We start from the raw sequence: 10,529 nt of genomic DNA, 5'->3' as shown, positions 1-10,529 counted from the left end.
GCTTTCCAGAAGACCAATCAATCATAGGGTTATGTAACTGGAGCCAGGGTAACCCTAAAATGATAGGGGTCGAAGGACAGGAGATGGCCAGAAACGAGATCTCTTCTTTATGGAGGTCACCGACTTGCAAATACAGAGGAGAAGTGGAGTGGGTGATAAGACCAGGAGAGACGGGATGTCCATCAATCGCATGAGCCGCCAGAGGCACTTGAAGAGGGACAAGAGGTAGGGAAGAAGCTCGGGCAAAAGAGAGATCAATGAAGTTCCCAGCAGCACCTGAGTCAATAAAGGCTTGACAAGGGATGGTCCTGGAGAGACGTTTAATACAGCAGGGAACCAACAGACGAGAGAAATTTCTTGATGGAGAAGAAGTGACAGTGCCCAGGACGGTCTCCACCCGCCGACCTAGGCTTTGGAGTTTCCCTGCGGCCGAGTTTGAGGCTTATTAGGACAGGTCTTAACAAAGTGACCCTTCAGGCCACAATAAAGACACAGACCTGCTGTACGGCGACGAGACCTTTCCTCAGGCGTAAGTCTGGTAGCCCCCAGCTGCATGGGTTCCTCCGGCACAGGAAGAGAATTAGCCGGAGCAGCTGGAATGTTGGAGTCAAGGAGCAATCTATGGGCTTGTGACTTGGCCGAAAGCCTCTCCTTCAGGCGCACATCAATGCGGATCACCAGAGAGACCAGGTCTTCAAATAGCGGAGGAAGATCTCGAGCAGCCAATTCATCTTTAAGGGACTCATTGAGACCATTCCAGAAGGCAGCTACAAGGGCCTCATTGTTCCAGGATACCTCCGCGGCAATGGTACGGAAATCTATGGCGTACTCAGCTGCGGAGACTGCCCCTTGGGAAATTTTCAGGAGGCGGGTAGAGGCATTCTCCTTCCTGCCGGGGGCATCAAAAATCTCACGAAAAGTGGAAAGAAATGCCGTGGAGCTGTGAACCAACGGATCATCCCGTTCCCAAAGAGGAGAAGCCCAGGCCAAGGCTTTCCCATGAAGCAAGGTCATGACGTAGGCCACTTTGGACTTCTCATTCGGGAAGTGTGAGAGTTCAAAATGAATCTTGCATTGATTCAAAAAACCCCGACAGGTCTCTGGATCACCAGAATAGCGAAGAGGAGCTGAGATCTTGGGTCTCCAGGAAAAACTCTCCCCGCTGGACAATGGAGCCGGAACCAAAACTGGGGTTGGTGGTGCAACAGAGACAGGAGGCAGCGGAGTCTGGGAAGCCTGCAAGGCATCAAGGCGATTTGAGAGGTGCTGCAAGCTCTGGGCAAGGTGCAACTGAGAAGCCTCGGAGTCCTCGAGACGCTTCATAAGGGCCTCTAAGACTGTCTCCAACGAGGAAGAACGACCAGCGGCTTGGGAGGGATCCATCCTTTTGGGCCCAAGCTAACTATAACAATCTGTTTACCTCGGATCCCGGAGGAAGGTAGCTGATCCAGGAGAACTGATGGTAACAGGAACCTCTCTACGGCTCCGGTATTCACCGACGCCCTTTTGGGGCCCCGGGCTTTCTGCTGCGGAGGTGGTAGAGAAGCCAGGCGAGTTACCAGGAGCGAAGTAACAAGGGATCAGGCAAGGCGTAGTCAAGTGCAGGCAAAGGTCGTTTCCAGAAGACGGGTTTCAAAGAAGCGAAGTACCAAGGGGTCAGGCTAAGGCGTAGTTAAATGCAGGCAGAGGTCGAATTCAGGCAGCGAAGGTTCGGAGGTCAGGAAAACAGGCAGAGGGTCAAAACCAGGAAACTCGAACAACCAGGGCTTTAGCAGGAACAGTAGGAACTGAAGCCAGCTTGGGCAATGTGAGGAGGAAGAGGAAGGTATTTAAGGGAACAGGAACCAATCAGGAGCAGGCTGTGGAAGACAGACACATCAGGGACCAATAGGTATTTAAGGGAACAGGAACCAATCAGGAGCAGGCTGAGGAAGACGGACACATCAGGGACCAATAGGAAGCCAGGTGTCAGGCTTACCGTCTGATCCAACGAGGAAGGAGCCGGAACTTGTAGCGTACGAACCCACAAGCGCCTCGCACAACACTAACCCACCTGGAGTGGAACAGGGAGAAGTGAAGTGACGAGTAGCCAATGGGACTAACCGAAGCGAAGTACAGAGGGTTCAGGCAAAGCGAAGTCAGACAGGCCGAGGTCGGGGCAGGCAGCGAAGAGTCGTAACGAAGTCAGGCAAGAAGATCAAGGCAGGCGGCAATAGACAATCCGGGAACAAGCTGAGGTCAAACACAAAAGATCAGTAGAATTCAATGCTAGGGTTTCAGTCAAACAACCTAATAACCAGGCAAAGAGTCACAGTTCAACTTAGGATTAAATAGCGCTTATTTGGCGCCAAACTGACGTCATCACGCTGGCGTCGCACAGCTGACGTCAGTGCGTCCGTCATCGGCGTCCGTCGCTGACGCCCTTGCGTCGGCGACCGTCGCCGGCGCCTTCGCGCCGGCGTCCGTCGCCGGCGTCCAACGCTGCGCACCGACGCGCATCGGTTCCCCGATGGGCGCGCCTGCGCCTGCGCCGGAAAGGACGTGACAGCAGATCCTTACATTGCCCCCCGTCAAGGAGCGGCCTCAGGACGCAACTGGCAGAAGGTTTATCAGGGTAGTTTTTGTGAAAATTCTTCAATGGCTCAGCAGCATGAATGTTCGAAACAGGTTCCCAAGAATTCTCTTCCGGACCAAAGCCCTTCCAACTGACCAGATATTGCAGATGCTTGCCCCTAACACGGGAATCCAGGATCTTCTCAACCTCGAATTCCTCTTGACCGTCCACAACAACAGGAAGAGGAGGTGGAGTTGCACGGCCAGGAAAGTGAAATGTGGAGGCTGGTTTTAATAGAGCAGAATGAAAAACTGGATGAATACGCCAGGTAGCCAGGAGTTTGAGTTGAAAGGCCACAGGATTAATCTGCCGAGTAATAAGAAAAGGACCCAAGAACCGTTGGCCCAACTTCTTACTGGGGCAAGACAACTTGAGATTAATAGTAGATAACCAAACGCGGTCCCCCACCTTAAACTCTGGATCACCTCTTCGCTTCTTGTCTGCATAGCTCTTGAAATTCTGTTGCGCTCTCCTCATGTTCCTCTGGAGTTTCAAAAAATTATCCGCCAGGAAGTTTAACCGATCCTTGACTGCAGGAACAAGAATATCGGAAACAATGGAAGAAGGGAAGGTGACAGGATGTAGCCCGTAATTTGCGAAGAAGGGAGACTGATTGATTGAGGAATGTTGGGCATTATTATAGGCAAATTCCGCAAGAGGAAGGAGATTAACCCAATCATCCTGGAGATACGATGAGTAACATCTCAGATACTGCTCAAGAGTCTGATTTGTTCGCTCCGTCTGGCCATTGGTTTGAGGATGAAAAGCTGATGAAAGTGACACAGAAATTTTAAGAGCACCACATAAAGCTTTCCAAAATTGAGAGGTAAACTGTGGACCACGATCGGATACTACCTCATCGGGAAGGCCATGAAGTCTTACTACTTCCTTGATAAAACAATCAGCTGTCTCAGGGGCAGAAGGAAGTCCAGGCAGGGATTTAAAATGAGCCATCTTGGTCAGGCGGTCAACGAAAACAACAACAGCGGAGCAATCAGAGGAGGGTGGTAAGTCAGAAATAAAGTCCATAGACACTGAGCCCCAAGGACGAGAAGGAACTGGAAGGGGTTGCAGGAGGCCAATAGGACGAACATGAGAATCCTTGGACCTGGTACAAACTTCACAGGAAGAGACAAATTTCGAACAGTCCTTAGTCATCCCAGGCCACCAAAACAGTCTCTTAGCAGAAATAATAGTCTTCTTAATACCTGGGTGACCTGCCAGTTTAGAATCGTGAATGCTCTTAAGAACCTCCAACCGCATCTGTTCAGGAACAAAGATTTTCCCTTCGTGAAGAAGAAACCCTTCTTTGGGCACGAGAGAGGGTTCACAAACAGTTCTAGATGCATCTTTAATTTGATCCACAAGAACAGACTGTAATAAAAGAAAGTTATTTGAGTTTAGAATTGTGTCAGGAGAAGAGAGAATCTCATCGTCAGAGGAGAACATGCGGGAAAGAGCATCTGCCTTGACATTCTTTGACCCGGGCCGGTAGGTGAGGTGGAAGTTAAATCGCATGAAGAAAAGGGCCCATCTTGCTTGTCTAGGTCTTAGTCTCTTGGCGGAACGCAGGTACTCCAAATTCCTGTGATCAGTAAAGATAAGAATTGGGTGTTTGGACCCTTCGAGGAGATACCTCCACTCTTCTAATGCCAGTTTAATAGCAAGTAATTCACGATCTGCCACATCATAGTTACATTCACACTTAGTCAATTTTCGTGAAAAGAAAGCAACTGGATGGAGTTCTTCTTGAATCCCAGACCTCTGTGATAAGACAGCGCCCACAGCATTTTCCGAGGCATCGACCTCTAACGTAAATGGAAGAGCCAAGTCTGGATGACGAAGAATTGGAGCCGACGTGAAGAGTTTCTTTAACCTCTCAAAAGCCAACTGAGCCTCTGGTGACCAAGAGAATCTTTGATTACAACGTGTGAGTTCCGTTATTGGTAAAATAATTCGAGAAAAGTTCTTAATAAATTTCCTATAAAAGTTTGCGAATCCAATGAAGCGTTGAACAGCTTTCTTAGAGGAGGGAATCGGCCAATCAATAATTGCAGAGATCTTCTTAGAATCCATTTGAATTCCTAAAGGGGAAATAAAAAATCCTAAAAAGTCCACAGATGTCTGTTCAAAAACACATTTCTCAACCTTGGCATAGAGCTGGTGAGTACGGAGGCGGGCAAGAACTTTCTTCACATGTAATCTATGCTCTTCCAAAGAATTAGAAAAAATTAGAATATCGTCCAGATAAATGATGACGAAAATATCAAGAAAGTCTCGAAAGACATCGTTGACAAAATGCTGAAACGTTGCGGGGGCATTACAAAGTCCGAATGGCATGACGAGATATTCGAAGTGACCATAACGGGTACGGAACGCCGTCTTCCATTCGTCCCCTTCCCGAATTCTAACTAAGTTATAGGCCCCTCGAAGATCAAGCTTAGAGAAAATCTTGGCCTCCTTAAATCGTTGGAACAACTCTGGAATAAGAGGAAGAGGGTAACGATTCTTGACCGTGATCTTATTTAAGTCTCTATAATCGATACACGGTCTCAAAGAACGATCTTTCTTTTCAACGAAGAATATCCCAGCTCCGGCAGGAGAAGAAGATTGTCGGATAAATCCCTTGGCTAAATTTTCATCCAAATAACTGCGTAATTCCAAGAGTTCAGGCTCAGTTAAAGGGTAAATACGTCCAAAGGGAATTTGAGCTCCAGGAAGAAGATTAATGGGACAATCATAAATGCGATGGGGTGGAAGCCTATCGGCCCCTCTCTTGTTGAAGACATCAGAGAATTCCCAATACGCCAGAGGAAGTAGATCATGAATTTCAGAAGAAGGAGAAAGGGAACAAACCTTGATTGAAGAAGACGCATTCTCTAACGTACACTTAGAAAGACACAATTCAGAAGAAAATGTTACACCGCCCGTGGCCCAATTGATAAAAGGATTATGTCTCTGTAGCCAGGGTAACCCCAAAATGATAGGGAATAATGGAGACGTCACCACATCAAAATTCATCATTTCACCATGAATTTTATTAATTACAACAAAAAGTGCAGCAGTCTCTTGAACCACAGGACCCGAGGTGATTAGTGAACCATCCGCCACACGAAGTGCTATGGGGTTCTTCTTGGATTGGAGAGGAATTTGGAACTGAAGAGCAACTTCTCGGTCCAAGAAGCACCCACTTGCCCCGGAATCAAGTATTGCCTGGAGATCCACCACCTTGTCTCCCCACTGCAAGGATAGAGAAATTGTGAGTAGAGGCACAGAAAAGTTGCAACTATTAGAGTCTTTTTCATAAGTTTCCTTACCCGAGGGACGGGTTGGACAATTCCGAAGAAGATGGCCCGCTTGACCACAGTATAGGCAAAGATTAAGCCTGCGGCGTCGGAGACGTTCTTCAGGGGTTAAAGCAGACCTAATGGCTCCAATCTGCATCGGCTCTGGGGCAGTAGTAATAGTGGCAGTAGGGACTGTAGATGACATCATAGGAGGCATACGGATCGGAGGTGGAGCAGAAGGTAAGAGCCAAGTAGGAGACACAAGACCAGCCTTTTCAGCCTTTTCCTCCTCCCTACGTTCTCTCAGTCTTTGATCCAACTGAATGGATATAAGGATAAGCTCTTCCAAGGTGTCAGGAATGCCTATACGGGCCAACTCATTCTTTAATTCAGCCGAAAGGCCCAGACGATAGCGGTTCTTCAGAGCTGCAGGATTCCACTCCGTATCCTCAGCCCACTGGCGAAACTCCAAAGTGTAGTCCTCGACAGGACGGGTACCTTGCTTCAGGGCATGCAAGGCGGCTTCGGCAGTAGAGGTTCTGTGTGGGTCATCATAGACCACTGCCATGGCATCAAAGAAAGAGTCCACTGTGGCCAAAACAGTACTTTGCCGATCCAACAGACGGAAGGCCCACGTCTGGGGTTCGCCAGTCAGGAAGGAAATGACAACCCCCACTCGTGTCTGTTCATTTGGATAGGTGTGGGGTTTAAGCGAAAATAACAGCTTGCAGCTGCTCCTGAAATTGCGAAATAACTTCCGGTCTCCAGCAAACTTTTCAGGAAAAGCGACTTTTTGGCTCCGAAATTTCGGAAGTGATCACCTGTACTTCAGCTGGAGCAGAAGAAGAGGATGCTGCATCGGAGGAAGGAGTTGCAGCCGGAGGAAGTGCTCTGACGTGTTCCTGAAGCTGGGCGTAACCGCTCTGTAGTTCTCGAACGGCTTGAGTTAAAGATGACAGTTGTTGCGTCAGGACAGCAAATGGAGAAGGCCCTTCAGTTGGATCCATGGCCTGGTTATACTGTCAGGCTTACCGTCTGATCCAACGAGGAAGGAGCCGGAACTTGTAGCGTACGAACCCACAAGCGCCTCGCACAACACTAACCCACCTGGAGTGGAACAGGGAGAAGTGAATTGACGAGTAGTCAATGGGACTAACCGAAGCGAAGTACAGAGGGTTCAGGCAAAGCGAAGTCAGACAGGCCGAGGTCGGGGCAGGCAGCGAAGAGTCGTAACGAAGTCAGGCAAGAAGATCAAGGCAGGCGGCAATAGACAATCCGGGAACAAGCTGAGGTCAAACACAAAAGATCAGTAGAATTCAATGCTAGGGTTTCAGTCAAACAACCTAATAACCAGGCAAAGAGTCACAGTTCAACTTAGGATTAAATAGCGCTTATTTGGCGCCAAACTGGCGTCATCACGCTGGCGTCGCACAGCTGACGTCAGTGCGTCCGTCATCGGCGTCCGTCGCTGACGCCCTTGCGTCGGCGACCGTCGCCGGCGCCTTCGCGCCGGCGTCCGTCGCCGGCGTCCAACGCTGCGCACCGACGCGCATCGGTTCCCCGATGGGCGCGCCTGCGCCTGCGCCGGAAAGGACGTGACAGCAGATCCTTACACCAGGCGCCTAAATTAGAGGTCATTGCTCCTAAGTATGTGAGCGTCCATTCCTGCGCAGGCGTCCGATTTGACGTGCACGGGCACCTCGATGCCGGCGCCCAAGTTGATGCGTGCCTGCGCTTATGCGCCGGCGCTCAAAACCAGCGGCGGGTGTTACAGAAGAACTACTACCATCGGGATACTGGGTTTTTGGGTGACACTGCTATAATACAGAAACAACCTTAAAATAGAGTGTGTTTTAATTGCATTCACTTAATGACTCCATACTCCACTGGCCCATGCTTTAGGCCAGGTATCCCCAACCTTTTGAACCGTAAGCAACATTCAGAAGTAAAAGAGATGGGAAGCTACACTAGCATGAACAATGTTCCCAGGGTGCCAAATAAGGGCTGTGAAACTTGCAAGAAAACTTACTCCCAAGCCAGAAATTCAAAAATATGCTCCTGCTTTGAGGCCACTTGGACCAACATCCAATGGGTTGGAGAGCAACATGTTGCTCATGAGCTACTGGTTAGGGATCACTGCTTTAGGCTTATGGCACACCAAATGCAGCCACAGAAGTCAATACACTTCCATCTGCCTCCCCACATCTCTGCATTCTCAGGGACAGAGTCAGCTTGTGTGGAGACACACAGACACGCAAAGCAAAGAGCAAAGGCACCAGGGCCAGTTCTAAGGTTGTGAGGAAAGGGAACTCCCTTGTTGGACTTTTGCGATTCACATCATTGTTCTATTTAGTTTTTCTGTGCTACCAGGGGTCTGATTCTTCCCTGCTCACAAGTGCTGGAGTGATCTCTAATGTACAATAGTGTGGAATATGTTGGTGCTTTGCAAATGCTTGTTAATAATAAAGTGAAACTCCAGCATGCCCTCATACATCCTATATACATATATACATATGACGTCTCTACAACTTTCTTCTACATATATACATACATACATATATACACATACATACTGTATATACAAAGACAGATGTCCAATGGATACATAGGTTAAAAACCTTGATCTCCATATGTTTATCAATTAGCTTTACCCCTTTGAGATGTTTATAATACTTGTCTATTAATTTATGAATTAGCTTTATTCTTGTAAAGATACCAATATTACCCATATCATGCCATTATGATCAATGTATGTTATTGCAATTCTTCCATTTACTGTGTATTAAAAGAATACTGCAATACAAATTGAGCCCATTACTAAAATGGTGGGCAATGTTGAAAGTCCATGCGGAATGAAATTGCGCCGGCGTGATGGAGCGGTGCTTTTGCGCCACGCCGATGTTGTCGCCTGCGTATTGACGCAGTGTTTTTACGCTGTGCTGAAGGATGACGTCACCCCGACCACATGAGATGCCACAGCTTCTGGGAATTGTAGTCTCAGCACTACATGGAGATTGGCTTGAGAAAGGGAGCAGCAAGCACCCGAAACGTTGCATAGATCTCCACATGGATGAGTTTATCTAAGCTTATATTGACTGTTTTTATGCTTACAAAATAAAGCTATGTTTTAAACTTTTAATACAATGGTGTGCTACCTCGTTGGACAATATACATATATACATACATACATACATATATACATACGTACGTACGTACATGTGTATATATATTATGTCAGTACAGTGAACGCACTCCTCCCGGATTCAATTCTGATGATGGTGGTGCGTTGGTCAAGGTTTCATTTTACAATCCAGTAAATGGACCCGCACTCGTTCTTAATAGTGAAATAAATGTGCTTTTATTCACAGGTTCATTTCCAACGTTTCGGTCCTCTCTCCTCCTCCTTGAAAAAGGTCCCAGAGAGGACCGAAACGTTGGAAATGAACATGTGTATATATATATATATATATATATATATATATAATTTTACACTAATATAATATAATTAATATACTATTTAACCTTCATGGCAAACCTTTGTAGACTGCACCAGCATTTTTCAGCTGGCAGAGAAATGCCCCAACCTGACCAAGGTGTCATAAAAACTCCATCACCATCTCCATTTGATAGCATTATAGCTAATGGTATACTCACTGAATAATGTGGGCGGAGTCCCTGCCAAGTGTGTTGAGTGTTTTTTATGCCCTGTAATACAGGAAAAAAAAACAGATTTAAATGGAAAGAAGCTGAAGGCTGCGCAAAGTCACTATTTCCATGAGAGGGCGCTATTTTCTCAAAATCGAGTGCTCATTGAAAAAAATTTGAATTCACCAATATTTGCAAGTCACTGCAAACAGATTGGTAACATATTTCATATTTAGTACATTTTTAGACATAATTCAAAGAGAATCCTATGAGACACGTTGCTTTGTTGATAGTGGCTAAAACAGTAAAACGGTAACAAACGAGCAAAAATGAAGGGCACAATCGCAAATCTGAATGATACCAGCTGCCAATGGGGAAACTGGGAGCTATAAATTTTGAATTCTGGGTTTAGGCTGATGATCCCTTAAAGTCATTCCCTGCTTCCTCCTATTCACTTGAAAAATATCAATGATTTCAGGCTAAGAAGTGACAGTGGTGCAGCATTTTTCATTTCAAACTCAGTGTGAGGCAGCAGTTTTGGATGCTTTTGAGTACTCTATGTCATATCAGCCTAAACAGTGCTGTCCAATTTTTACAGTGCAGTGGATATGATATACTACATGCATTTAAATGACTGGAAGGGCCAATGTGCAAAACACAGTAAGGGCCACACACAACTGAGAAGAAACAGATTTGCATATAAGGGAGTCCATTAGAGCCTGGGCCCAGTAGAACATCTTTTGGTATTCTGCTGAGACAGTCAGACCCAAAATAACTTTATATTTATAACTTTATATTTTACATAACTCCATTTTCCAAGTAAAAAAAAGAAGGCTTTTTTTGGAAATTGATAATGACTAAAAAAAATAAGAAGCCTTAAAGAAAAGAATAGTGCAGTGCTGATATGAGATCTGTTATCCAGAAAGCTTTGAATTAAGGGAAGGCTATCTCCTGTATGTGTGTATATATATATATATATATAT

This window comes from Xenopus laevis, chromosome 6S, assembly GCF_017654675.1.
Source record: "Xenopus laevis strain J_2021 chromosome 6S, Xenopus_laevis_v10.1, whole genome shotgun sequence".
In the NCBI taxonomy this organism is placed as follows: Eukaryota; Metazoa; Chordata; class Amphibia; order Anura; family Pipidae; genus Xenopus; species Xenopus laevis.
This window is presented reverse-complemented; position numbering follows the sequence as displayed.